General features: G+C 37.0%; 1 protein-coding gene across 2 annotated transcripts in view; it reads left to right on the top strand.

Annotated features, from left to right (window-relative positions):
- Positions 1–14,648, top strand: part of GIGYF2 (GRB10 interacting GYF protein 2) — a 128,657-nt gene that overhangs the window by 2,011 nt on the left and 111,998 nt on the right. Inside the window, exon 2 of one of the 2 annotated variants that reach the window (XM_068544201.1) lies at positions 3,317–3,382. The exons of the other annotated variant lie outside the window; for it this stretch is intronic. The gene's annotated coding sequence lies outside the window, so the exon portion shown is untranslated. The remainder of the gene's footprint in view (positions 1–3,316; positions 3,383–14,648) is intronic. 2 annotated transcript variants of the gene reach the window in all.

Genomic DNA, 14,648 nt, shown 5'->3' with positions numbered 1-14,648 from the left:
CAGGTGTGGCTGGGAAGAGTATGGAGGCTAAGCCTAGCCAGAGAGGCATGATCACAAGGGAACCTAGTAGGAAGTGTGTACCCAGCTCACTGGTTCTAAGATGAGTGGGGTTATTCAGTCGTCCTGGAGTCTTTTTCCACACCTCTTTCCTCCAACATGACACCCTTCCCCTCCCCCAGTTTGTAAAATTCAGGATGCTCATATAATGTATTTCAGGAAATTGTCATGAAATAGCTTTCTCAAAAGTAAAAGTTTTTAAATGAGATTGATGATAAAAGGATTTTTCAAAAGAAATAGCTTTCTAAGAAGAGGATCTTTGAATTACTTCAGAATATTTGAAAATGTAGGGAAATGAATTTCCTTTGAAATTTAGACACAGGTCATTAAGGAATATAACCTGGAAGAAGTGTATTAACTCACATTGTTTTTAATGGTAAAGAATTCCTCTTAATGATTTCTGTGTTGTCCAGCCTAGTTTTAAATTCCTCAGGGACTGTTCAACTAACTTTGTTTGTATATCTTTTATAGCATTTTACACGTGTAGAACTTTCTGTGCTGAGTTTTTTATTCCTCAGCTTTGACCTTTCAGACTAGTTCTTCAATTAATTTTATACTAGTAGACTTTTTCTTGGAAAAAAATTTTTTTTGATTTTCTTTCAGCTTATCTCCATATTCTTATTACTGAGCTTTCATAAATGTCCTCTTTCATTTTAATTCATCTGAGGAATTTAATATTTTGGCTTTAAATGCTTTTGTTGGTGAGTTGCATATATGAAAAAGAATTTGTCTTGGCTTGCCTGAAAATCCTGAGAAGTTAGGAATTGCAACTTCAGGGTGTGAGTGGAGCTCCTTGGCCGAGAGGAGATGTAGTGACGCTAGTGAGGAGATAGTGTTTTAACGAATTGCATTTCGCTCTCTTGTTCCTTTGGTGAGTTTTTGAAATCACAGTTCCAAATTATAATGTCTTTGATGTCATATCAGCTCATTTGTTCTCATGACTCTGCGTTTTAGTTTCCATATGTCTATTTTTTTGTTGACCTTCACACTGGAAGATGACACTATTGAAAGTGATTGATATCTGGGAGAACCATTTTGGGTGACCAGATTATTACTGTCCTGTTTATCCTTGCCCTTCTAAAGGATCTTTGATTTGTGCCATTTTTTAAGACTGACTTCATTTGCAGTTCTCTGTTAGCCCCTGACGACTAAATTTTCAGTACTGTTTTATTCTATTTCTTATAGATTATAGTGAGACCAGTCTCATTAGGTTGAATCTACAGCCTATGTTGGTGTTAATCCACGTATATTAGAGGCAAGTTCAATGTCTGTTTTCTTCAGCAGTTCGAATTGCCTTAACATTGTTTGGTTATTGTTGTAAAACTCTGAACCCAAGTTTTTTTTTTTCCCCCCTTAACCCCCACTAGGATTTTATGGTGATTAAGTCCTAGTATTTCCATTCATTTTTAATGCCCTGAAGAATTGCATATCTTTAAAAATATAAGTAGATTTTTATTCCATAGACAAGTATTACAGTTAGACTCCTAATATTTCTTGACCAGATAGCATTTTATCATTTTTTATGCTCTCAGATAACTGAGAAATATATTAGATTAATTATATAGGAATACAGAATGATACCTTTGTTGGATTGCCCGTAATTTTATTTGAGGTTGAGGGAGAAGAGGGGAGAGGTTTGAAAAACAAAAGAATATTCTCTTTTTTTTAAATAAATTTATTTATTTTATTTATTTATTTTTGGCTGAGTTGGGTCTTCGTTGCTACGCGCAGGCTTCTCATTGTGGTGGCTTCTCTTGTTGCGAAGCACGGGCTCTAGGCGCGCGGGCTTCAGTGTTTGTGGCACACAGGCTCAGTAGTTGTGGCTCACGGTCTCTAGAGTTCAGGCTTAGTAGCTGTGGCGCACGGGCTTACTTGCTCCGCGGCATGTGGGATCTTCCCGGACCAGGGATCCAACCCGTGTCCCCTGCATTGGCAGGCGGATTCGCAACCACTGCACCACCAGGGAAGCCCCAAGAATATTCTCTTAAGTGGCCAAAATTAATTTTATAAAAATATTTTCAAAGTATGATACACTTCCCTACCTCAGGTAATTAAGGAACACAATTTTATATTTTCTCGTTAACTACAGAGTTTCGTTGAAATTGAACTTTATTTATACTTATAATAATAGGAGATACCCTAGAGCTTATTCTCTTGAGTTAGGCCCAGAGAAGAGTTTTTATTACCTAGTTCTCCCCTCTTTTGCTTCTGCTTGCTCTTATAAAAAGTAGAGTGCAGGACTTCCCTGGTGGCACAGTGGTTAGGAATCCGCCTGCCAATGCTTGCGGACATGGGTTCGAGCCCTGGTCCGGGAAGATCCCATCTGCTGTAGAGCAACTAAGCCCACGTGCCACAACTACTGAGCCTGTGCTCTAGAGCCCGCGAGCCTAGAGCCTGTGCTCGCCGCAACTAGAGAAAGCCCACGAGCAGCAACGAAGACCCAACGCAGCCCCCCCCCCAAAAAAAAAAAGTTGAGTGCAGTGGATAAAGTTGGGTGACCTTTTGGACATTGTAACATGGCTACTTTTTTGCAAAATTAAATTAGAGGTGGAAGTGGCTTTTTCAAGTTGCTTTCTTGCTGTTAGTAAAATTGTCAACTTTAATTTTTAGTTACTGTTTTTTTACTTTTTAGTAGCAGCCTTCAAAGCATCATTTGATTTTAGCTAAGAAATCACTTAGAGCTGTTGTTTCAGTCCACTCCTTGTCGCTTGAAATATCACCATCTTGTGGATTTTTAAGATATTGTCTCATCAGAGCATTAAAAGAAGGTTGTGATTTTGCAGCTGAAAGCACATGTGGAGCTTTGCTCCTTGGACGTTTTGGCAGTGGTCATACGTCTTGGGGCTCGTTGATTATTTGCATAGGATACATGCTGTATTGCCGTCTTGCCGGCTGTCATTTTTCTATCAGGTATGTTAAAAAAAAGTTAATACCAAATCCCTGAAATGCAGTGTTGGATGAAAACCCCAAATAATCATTTCCTGAAACCCTATGGTGGTGCTCATTTGTTAGCTTCATCAGAATCACTTAGAACTTCGGTTAAGAAAATATATTTTTCAGTCCCATTCCAGAGCTACTGAGAGAGACTCTTTAGATGTTAGGACAGGGTATCTAGATGATAAGCATATCAGGTGATTCTACTATTTTAACCAGGTTTGGAATCCATTTCTTGTAAAATATATTCATGATAAAAATTACGTTTCTAACGTTTCATAAGAGATTGCTGAGTTATTTACTTTAATACTTCTATTATTTACAGTGTTAAAAGGACCTGAATAAAGTCTGCTCAAACCTCCTGCTGTGAACCAGCAGAACTTTTGAACAGGTGAGTTTTGAAGGGAAGCACAAAGCCTGAGGGCTTATGCAAACAGATAATTTTTGCTTTTAAGGCTCCGGTTATTTTTGTCCTATTGTTTCTCCTGAAGTTATAGATAGTAGATAGAAACAACTTCTCTGGTACCACTCAGATTCCTTATGAACCGTGAGAATAATCATACCTTTTCTGCATTGATCCTGGTGTGAATTTGTGTCTTAAATTGTCATAATGATTTTTTGATGGCATGAAACAGGAAGAGGAGTGCTTTGAGGGGAAGGGTAAGGAGGTACCTTAAGGCACCCAAGAGCAGCTGGCTTCATGAAGGACATGAACCGGAAACTGGGAATCATTCAGGAGACATGGTGGTCCAGAGAGCACTTTTCTCCTTGCTGGCTAGTAGGTGTCATCTCTTGTCTCTTTATATCTTGCTTTAGTTGTCTTTGCACACTCTGGTCTTTTCTGCTTTAACAAAAACAGAAGAAAATTGCCACTTCATTCTTGGAGCCACATATAAACTCAAGCACTAGTGCCACTAGCCAACTGGTTACTAGCTCAGTGTCCCCACTTCACATTCCTGGGAGGGAAAATTTGATTGGTTGAACTTGGTCCAAATTTCCATTATTGGTCCAGTTAGTGTGGCAATGGGGTTGGGGTCTTGAAAGGTCCCACTCCTAAGAGTGGGGGCAGGTCTCAGAGGAGGTGGAATGTAGCCTTTTTGAGGCAGAATCCCACAGAAGCTTCTAGATGTTTTTCCTTTTCCTAGAAAAATTCCTGTATATATCTTGTCAGTTTCAATTTACGTGTCCTGAAGGGTTAAAATATATGTGTATCTTTTCGGTGAATGAGGCCTAGTAGGTCTCACCAAGCATTCTTGGAACTTCCTAGTGCAGTGTTTAACACAACTTCTTGATTTGGGGGCTCAGAGGACCATCTAGGGTAAAGGTTTAGTAAATGAACATAAGCAAATAAGACGCTTAGTTTGTGGAAAAATTCATTGTTTATTTATTTTTCATTGATTGCTATTATAAATTTTAATTTCTGTGTACTTTTTACAGTATTGAGTAACACTTGATTATGAGGAAGCCATAGAGAATTTGAAGGGTAGGACTTCTATATATGAATCTATATTCACATTATTTGAGTGGTAGCAGGGACTTTCACTTTTGGGAGAGGATCAGGGAGACAGTATAAACTTTTGTATTACATGTTTTTGTATACTAGAATTATTAGGTAATGTTGAAGCAAACTTTTTTTTTTTTAATTTATTTTTGGCTGCACTGGGTCTTCCTTGCTGGGTGCGTGCTTTCTCTAGTTGCGGCAAGCGGGGGCTGCTCTTCATTGCGGTGCGGGGGCTTCTCATTGCGTTGGCTTTTTTTGTAGTGGAGCATGGGCTCTAGGCACACGGGCTTCCGTAGTTGTGGCTCGCGGGCTCTAGAGCACAGGCTCAGTAGTTGTGGCGCACAGGCTTTGTTGCTCCGCGGCATGTGGGAACTTCCCAGACCAGGGCTTGAACCCTTGTCACCTGCATTGGCAGGCGGATTCTTAACCATTGCGCCACCAGGGAAGCCCCGCAAACTTTTTTTTTTAATGGAGCATTTTGAAGTTCTCTTTATTTTTGTTTGTAGGTTGTATGCACTTGGTAGCATCTAATTGCTTAAGTCATTTTTTATAACTCACATCTTGTTATGTTAGTATATCAGTGTATCCAGATTTTGATGCAAAGCATAGGAATTACTAATCAAAGTGATCTATTATAGAATGATGTATGGAATGACAGACCACAGATGTGACCTCCTATGATTTTTTTTTTTTTTTCCAGCCAAGGTTTCTTTAGCAGATTGCAGCTAAATTCATTTTTAAGGTAGAAGAGTCCTTTCTCATATTGTACATATTCTTTAATCTGGATGTTGAGGTAAAGCATACGTAGGGCTTTGTGAGACTTAAAAAGATTTCCACATAATCAGTGTAAAACTTTCACAGGCTCTGGGCATCCCTCTCTGGAAAAGATTGGCTTGTGGTGAGATTATCAAATGGTATGGTAATATTTATGGCATTGTAATTTTTCCTTGAATAGTTAAGTGGTTGCTAATTTTATTCTCCTTTCACCAAAAGGGGGAAAAAAAGAGAAACATTTATATATTGTTCGGAAGCAGTGGGGAGAATGGCAGTAACAGTAATAGCTTTTTCTTGTAGTGATATTGTGGCCAGTATGTTCTTTGGGAACAAAGCTCCTTTTATTCTAGTTGTCCTGAACCTGGAGGAAGTCTTGGGAGCTCTGGCCACTTCAGTATTGGTCCTTTGCTTGCAGAGACTGACAGAGAATTGGCAGAGGTACTGTCTTGGTACTTAATAATTGGCAAATCATGACTCAGTCCTTGAAGAGATGGTTACATCCAGATTTCATGGTTAGCCCCTTGGGAATTCAGATGTTGTTACCCAAACCGTGGCCAGTTGAGTAACTGGATGAAGCCATCTTGCAAGATCAGTGGGTCAGAGAGCCTTAATTCATGTTCTGGAATCGGACACTCTTTATTTAATCTTTCATACTACTTTTGTCATTGTTAATGAAGTTTCTGATAGTGTGTTATGAGAAGATATACTCTTCCTCAACCAGAGGGCTCACTGTATTGCTTAATTGAGTGATGCAGAGGGGTAGAAGTTGGAGGATAGTGGAAAAGAGAAGGAGATTGGTAAAAGGAGAAAAAGGACTTCCACAAAATGAATTCCCCTGAAAATTGCAAGGAAATGGGGGAGAAGAAAAGGTAACCAAGCAGTTTTGAGCACTATGTCAGTATGTAGAGAAAAAGCTTGTGGCTATTAAGCAGAGAAATGTGGGTTTAATTTTCTGTCACTTACTACCTGTAACTTTAGATAAATAAGTTAACCTCTTGGAGGCTTATTTTCCTTACTGTAAAGTATATCCCATGGTGATTTGGGAATTAAAAGTAAAATGCCCAATACAATGCCTGGCACATAGTAAATAGGCCTTCAATAAATGGTAGCGGTTACGATTGTTATTGCTATGTAAATAGACACATTTTGATTGTAAAATGTCATCTTTATAATTTGAATAGAGGCCTTGATGGGTTCTGTTTTTAAGTCTTCTGTCTTTTTTTTGGTTTTGTTTTCAATCCAACAAATATTTGAATACCTGCTTCTTTCCAGGTGCTGGGCTAGCCATAGTGGTGAGCAAAACACCTATCTTCGTGGGAGTTACAGCCTAGTGGTAGAGGCAGTCAAGAAATCATATAAGTAAATTTCAAAATGTGGGAAGTTTCTCTGTCCTTGGAAAAGATACATTTTTAAAACCCTAGATATTCTTTGAATAAGTGTTATATTTGGATCTTGGTGTTCTTGTTGTCAGGGATATTTTATGCCTCTTGATATGCTTTCCAGGGTATGTGTGTTTGTTCGTTTTAAGGTAACTTATGTATGTCTTTTATTTGTCATTTTTTCCTCTTTCTCTGAGATAGATGTTCTCAACTTTTTATCTTAAGACTCCTTTACCTTCTTAAGAGTTAGAGGACCCCAAAGAGCTTTTGGTTTTTCAGTTATATCTATCTTTATGATATTGAGAAATTTAAAATGATTTATTAATTTATTTAAAAATAGCAATAGTTTCTTTACATGTTAACATAAATATATTTTTAATGAAAAATACCTATTTTCTAAAACATTTCTAAAAAAATTTGCTGAGAAGAGTGACACTGTTTTACCTTTTCACAAATTGCTTTTTATGTCTTGCTTTGTAGAAGGCAGCTGGATTCTCACAGCTGGTTCTGCATTCAACCCGTTGCTCTTTATTGTATTAGTTGAAGTCTGCAGGAGATTTATCCTCACCGAGATGTGTATGTAGCTGGAAAAGGGAGGAATATTTTAAGAGCTTTTTCAGATAATTGCAGATTTTGATATTACACTAAAATTCGACAAGTAGTAGTTTATAAAGGTTAGTTGCAATGTGAAATTATATCAATGCACTTTTATATTCTATTACATTAAAGTCTATTGGTCTATCTTGTGCATTAAATGGATATTTTATATTATACAGTATCAAAAAAACACATCCATTAATATCAACACCCATCAGAAAAGCCATTACTTATTGGAAAGTATAAGTACTAGAAAAACTCGTCAAGCTCATGGTAATGAATACAAGTTTTCTAAAATTTTAACTTTTGCTTGAAAGCTCAAGTTTTATAATTGGCAACAAGTACTATCAGTTGTTTTCCTTAAAGTGACAGTCTTGTTTCATTCATTTTTGAAAAAAAGGTCTGCTGTATACCCAGGTCTGGATAATTTTATTTGTGTGTCAGCTCTTTCAAGTCAATATGATGTTTCATGAGCAGAAGCGGTTAGTTGAGTTTGTAACTCAAAGCCGTCACATAAATGCTTTTCTTTGAGACTTTGGTATGCAGCTGAAGTGCTTTATGTGTACTTCTCGTTTCATCACATTAAGAATATTAGAAAGCTGTGTACACAGGGACCAAGATTAATAAAAATTAATAGTTTTTACTGCTTTATCGAGGGCATTCTTAAGTAAACCTGGCTTTTTTTCCTCTCTTGTGAATATATGGCACATGGCAGTGAAGACTACTGTAGTTTGGTGCCATTAATTTGAATGATGCTAAGGTGCCAGCAGTTTTACCCATGATTAGTGCAGTGCCAACATAGTGAAAAATGCAAAGAATATCTTAGTATTAACGGTTCTGCCATCTTGGATATCTTGAAAGTGTTTCGGAGAATTGCTGCTCTGGGGAGTGGAACATTTTTCAGTATTACATTTATATATATTGATATTACGTTGACTTTTTAAAAAGAGTTTTCAAAAAAAAGTTGTTTGAAATAGAAACTGGAATAAACATATCATTGAGGATTTTTAGATTTCAGTGAGGGTTTTTAATTCTGGGTAGATACAGATTTATTCATAAGTTGCAATCAGTTATAAAATACTCTTCTAAAATGGTCCCGTAAAAATAGTCTCCTACACCAGCGCTGTCCCACAGAATTTTCTGCTATGATGGAAATGTTCTATAAATCTGCACTGTCAAATACTGTAGCCACTAGCCACATGTGACTGTGGAGCACTTGACATGTGGTTAGTGTGACTGAGGGAATCGCATTTTTAAAAATGTAAAAAACCTTTACTTTTTTATTACAACTCAAGACCTCTTATTTTTATTTTTAAGAACAGTTTTAGATTCACAGAGAAATTGAGAAGATGGTACAGAGAGCTCCCATGTATACCACACCCAGGTTTTGTACTGTTAACGTCCTACGTTACTGTTGTCCATTTGTTACAGTTAGTTAGCCAGTATTGCTTACTAACTAAGTCCATAGTTTATTCAGATTTCCTTAGTTTTCCTGAGTTTATTTTTCTATGTCAGGATCCCATCCAGGACATCACATTACATTTAGTCAGGTGTCCATAGGCTCCTCTTGGCTGTGATAGTTTCTCAGACTTCCCTGTTTTTAACAGTCTTGACAGTTTTGAGGAGTATTGGTTAAGCATTCTGTAGAATGCTTCTCTGTTGGAATTTGTGTGATGTTTTTCTCCTGGTTATGGGTCATGCGTTTTTGGGAGGAAGACCACAGAGGTAAAGTGCCATTTTCATCACATCATATCAAGAGCATATACTGATTTATAACTGTTAATATTAACTGATTATCACTGTTAACATTAACTTTGATACTTGGTTGACTTTCATGCTTTGTCAGGTTTGTCCACTGTAAAGTTACTCTCCTCCCTCCCCCACGAGGAACTAGATTTTAAATTTTAATTAATTTAACTTGATATAGCCACATGTGGTTAATGGGTACTATATAAGATGGCACAGTTCTAGAGAGTGTTTCTCAGTTTTAAATATTATCCAGAACTTTATTTAACATCTATTTTAATAGATTTAAAGAAAGGCAGTTTAACATAAAAGAAATATAAAATGTTAGTCTTGAAATGCATTGCTTTTTGAGGGAGGCAGTCTACTTTTAGTAAGCTTAGTCTTTTTAAAAATTAACTTTCTGAGGTTTAATTTATATACAATAAAATGCCTTCATTTTAAGTATACTTGTGTACATCTTGATGAGTTTTGACAAGTGTATATACTTATGGGACCATAACCACAGTCAAGATAGGTAACATTTTCATCACTCCCAGAACTTTCCTCCTTCTTTTTTGCAGTCATTTCCCCTCTCCCACCACTGATGTGTTTTCTGTGACTATAGATAATTTTGCCTCCTCTACAATTTTATATAAATGGAATTATTCAGTATGTATTCTTTTTGGGTCTGGCTTCTTTTGCTCAGCGTAATATTTGTGATACATCCATGTTGCTGCATGTGTCAGTAATTAGGTGTTTTTATTGATGAGGATATTCCAAGGTATGGTCATTATAATATGTGTTTATCCATTTATCTTGCTTTGGGGCTGTTAGGAATAAAGCTGACCTTAGTTTCATGGCAATGGGTAGTGATTCAGACTGTCCTGGATTGCAGTGTTTATTTCAACACTGTAAATTAGGAATTTAAATTCTTTTTAGGATGAGGAGAAAAGCCAACAGAGCATCTATAATTTTTTTGAAGATATTCCGTGAAAAGGATAATTAACATAGAAATAAATAGTATTTTGCAAAGTTTCATATAAAAATGTGCGATCCAGATAGATGTAGACAATTCTGGCTTCCTGGGGAGGGAGGGGAGTTCTTTGTCAGTTCTTTAAGATAAATGTTTAGTAATAAAGTGAATAATGGAAGCCTAATTTTGTTTCATGAAGTTTTATCATTAGTAGATATGTTAACAGATCGTATTTTAAAAATTATTTTTAAAAGTTTGCATGTTTAAAAATGAAGAGATCTGGTATTGTCATACAGATGGGTGCAGAAGGAAAATGTGTTTTCTGCTGTAATAGATGGGAGGAGAATTTCCTTTTATTTTTGTACCTTAAAATTGTTTTTTTAAACCGGGTTAGTGTTCAAAAGAAATTAACTTTCTTTGACATTTATGTTTGGGCTGTAAAAGTATTTCAAACAGGGGAGGCAAACGCTTCTTGTGGGTGTTAAGATACACATTGTTATAAGAGTAATTGAAGAATATTACTGCAAATTATGGAAATAGAAAAAAATCATTAATCCCACCTCATGAACATTTCTTTATTTTTATGTTCTCTTTGTCTATTTATGACATATAGTTGGCCCTCTGTATAGACGGGTTCCATATTCTTGGATGTGGAAGGCCGAGTGTAAAGGATTTGAGCATCCCTGGATTTTGGTATCCACAGAGGGTCTTGGAAGCAGTCCCCCTCGGGTACCAAGGGTTGACTGTATGTATAATTATACTCTTGTGTGCAGACATTATTGTACCTGTAGTCTGTTGAGTGAATGTGCTGTTTTTACAAGATTGCTTACAGTCTTATACACTTAATAAGTGATGTGGTATATGTGGTTCCCCTCTCATGGTTGGACCTTTTCTTTTCATTGTTTCACTTAGCATTTTTCTGAAGTTTGAAAAAAGTGCATCTGAGACCTACGTACTTTAGCCTAGTGACTGAGTCTTGGTTCATTTGAATGTGGGCTTGTTTATGGTCTTAAAAGAGTCGACAGATTTACAGATTATTTTATCAAGATAGTGGTACAAAAATTTTTTAATGACAGAAATTTAAGTAGGGAGTGAATTTTAATATTTGTTATCAGAAGATTTGCATTTAAAATAGTTTTGCTTCATGTCTATTAGAATATTTTTAGTTGTACTTGTTTTTTTTCCCCCTAGCTAAATCATTTATGGTTTATGTTAACCTTTTTAAAATTGAGGTATAAGATATAGTAAATATGCACAAATCTGAAGTGTATAGTTGGAAAATTCTTTTTTAAAGATTTATTATTTATTTATTTTATTTTTGGCTGCATCAGGTCTTAGTTGCGGTGTGCGGGATCTTCGTTGTGACACGCGGGCTTCTCTCTAGTTGTGGCGTGCGGGTTTTCTCTTCTCTAGTTGTGGCGAGTGGGTTCCAGGGCGTGTGGGCTCTGTAGTTTGCAGTGTGTGAGCTCAGTAGTTGCGGCGCGTGGGCTTAGTTGCCCTGCAGCACGTGGGATCTTAGTTCCCTGACCAGGTATCAAACCTGCGTCCCCGCATTGTAAGGCAGGTTCTTTACCACTGGACCACCAGGTAAGTCCTCGGAAAATTTCTTACATGTGCATATAGTTCTGTAGTCACCACCTAAAATCAAGATGGTGAGCATTTCTAGCACCCCAAAAGATTCCGTCATCTTCTTCCCAGTAAGTAGTCCCTACTTCCATGGTGAGCAGTATTCTGACGTATGTCAAAATAGATTATTTTACCTGTTGAACATTATAGGAGTCATATAGTATATATTCTTTGGTGACTGGCTTCTTTCGCTGGATACAATGTCTGAGATTCATGCAATATTGTTGCAGTTATCAGTAGTTGGTTCTTTTCTTCTTAGTTGGTGAGTATTTTGTTGTATACATATACTACAATTAAAAAAAAATTTATTTTGAGATAATTTCAAACTTACAGAAAAGTTGCAAAAAATTACTTAGACTTTCCATATACCCTTCACCCAGTTTGGTCACTAGTTTTTTTTTTTTTTTGGCCACGCGGCATGCTGGATCTTAGTTCCCCGACCAGGGATTGAACCTGTGCCCCCTGCAGTGGAAGCACAGAGGCCTAACCACTGGGCTGCCAGGGAATTCCCTGGTCACCAGTTTTTAACATTTCCTCGTATTTACTTTATCTTTCATTTTTTTCTTTCTCCTTATATGCACATATGTATGTATATAATTTTTAATATAATTTTAAATTTATGTAATTTTTTTCTGTTCCATTTGAGAGTTCTTTACAGACCTCATGCTCCTTTTCCTCTAAATATTTCAGTGTTATCTTGTAAGAATAAGAACATTCTTCTGCATAATCACAGTAAAAATTTCAGAATCATAAAAAAGTAACATTGATACAATACCATTGTCTAATCCATAGCTCCTATTCGAATTATTCTATTTGTCTCTTTAATGTGTCTTATAGCATATTTTTTGCTGGTTCAGGATGGAGTTAAGAATCATACTTGCACTTAGTTTTTATATCTCTGTAGTCTCCCTTAATCTGGGATGGTTCTTCTGCCTTTGTCTTTTATGACGTTGGTATTTTTGGTGACTGTGGTTGATTGATTTTATGTCTATCAATTTGGGCTTATCTGATTTCTTTTCAAGGTTAATTTCAGTTTATGCATTATTGTTAGGAATATAACATAAGTGATGCTGTGTCCTTCTAAGTGTATCACATCAGGAAACACATGGTGTCAGTTTGTCTCCTTATTAATGATGTTACCTAACTCAGTAACAGCCAGATGGAAGAGATGCGTAGGGCAAGGTATGTGGGAAGGGATGCAGAGCTTCACAGCTCTTTGGTGTGCCATCGTTTCCACACCTTCACCAACCTTGAAGCTCCCCTGTATTTGTTTATTCATTCATCTGTTGATGGACATTTGTGTTGATAAACATAATAGCCAAATGTCAGGTTTTGGTAGTTATGAATAAAGCTACTATGAATATCCTATACTCTTCTCTTAGTAGAAATTTTCCTTGCATGTATATCTAGCAGTGGATTGTGCGATCGCTGGATAGGTGTATGTTTAGATGTAACAGATTCTGCCAAACTGTTTTTTGAAGTGGTTGAACTAATTTGCAGGAATGGAGTTATTAATTTTGTGTTATCTTTTTGCTGTTGTTGTTGGGGGGGTGTGCTGCACCCCACGGCTTGTGGGATCTTAGTTCCCCGACCAGGGATTGAACCCTCATCCTCAACAGTGAAAGAGCAGGGTCCTGACCCCTGGACTGCCAGGGAATTCCCCAGTTTTGTGTTACCTTAATCCAGATTTGGCTAAGATAAAAATAGCTGTTTGCTGGAATGGGCACAGAACTATTTATTTGGTACATGTGAAGAGTGCTAGAGGAGTAGCTCTTTTTTCTACTTTTGGGAAAATAGAAAATAGAAATAGAAAATAGAGGTGGAGGCAGATTCAGGTTCCTTGGTGTTCATTCTGTGTTAGTCTTTTGACAGACAACATGCATGATACTGGTTGGACTTCATTCCAGGTTTGCCATAGTTTTTTTCTGGGTAATTTTTACATACCCAGGTAAGGGAGATTTGCAGTAGTAGATACTGTTTATAAGAAAGATTCAGGGGGTTTTCAAAGGAGTATGTGTTTTGAATTGTTAGTATAATAGTGGTAGCTAATCAGTATATTAAGACTTCTCCTGGGAAGCAATATCGGGAACACTTTCAGAGTAAAACTTTCATAATTAGCCATTATGCCGGATTTTGATTCTGCTTTGGCTTCTCCTGGCTGTCTTTGTCCAGACAGAACTTACTATGTAGATCCGTAGCTCACTCATATTGATAGTGATTGCGTGTGCCCAGAAGACATCTGACTCCTCAACACAGTGCCAGGTTGTGTGAGGCCAGGGTCTCCCTTTTCTTTGTTGCAAACCCATCAGTAAGCAAAGGCTAGGTTGATTTCTTCTCTTTCTTCACCCTTGAACATGTACTCACGTACACACAGAGTGATAGATGAGGTCCCAAAGAGGAGCTGAGGATGTCAGGAAAACTAGAAAAATATACAGAAAAAAAAGAAAAATAATTATATACTAGTAATCAGAGATAAAATAATTGCTAGTGAGGAGTGATTTAGCTTAGAGTTTTAAAAAAGTTGACAAAAAGGCCAGATTAAATAGAGTTCATTGTCAGGCACAGGATGCATTTTATCGAAGACCAACTTTCTGGTATTAACTGCAGAAGAAATACATTACTTGAATTCACTTATAAGGAATTTTGAATAATGGACAAGGTCTGAAATAGCAGGTACGTAGAAATATTCTCTCAGCTATTTTTAAGTCAACTCTATTCAAAATTTGAGGGTAGACCTTTCTCTGAGGTCCTTATCCTTAGAATTGGAGTAGCCAAAGGAGAGTAGAGGCCGAAGTAGGGAGGTTGAGAGTGTTATTAGCTCTCCATGTGTTAAACTATTCAAAGTATGTTTTTCAGTGTTGTTAAGGTAACTGAAGCCCATCTTGCCCTGATAATTTTACCTTCCCTTTATCCCTCTGAGGTTATCAGTACTGTTTCCCTGCACAGTGGCAGGTGAATCAGCAGACAGCATCAGGATCTTCATCCTCTTCCATTCACATGCCTGTTCTGTTTCTTTACTCAGATGACCATTCAGCCTGAAATGCTCCTGTTGTCTCTATGTAATTATTAATATCTCTTTTCG

Source organism: Eschrichtius robustus, chromosome 5 (assembly GCF_028021215.1).
Source record: "Eschrichtius robustus isolate mEscRob2 chromosome 5, mEscRob2.pri, whole genome shotgun sequence".
Classification (NCBI taxonomy): domain Eukaryota; kingdom Metazoa; phylum Chordata; class Mammalia; order Artiodactyla; family Eschrichtiidae; genus Eschrichtius; species Eschrichtius robustus.
The sequence above is the reverse complement of the archived record's forward strand: the minus strand, read 5'-3'. Positions and strand labels throughout refer to the sequence as shown.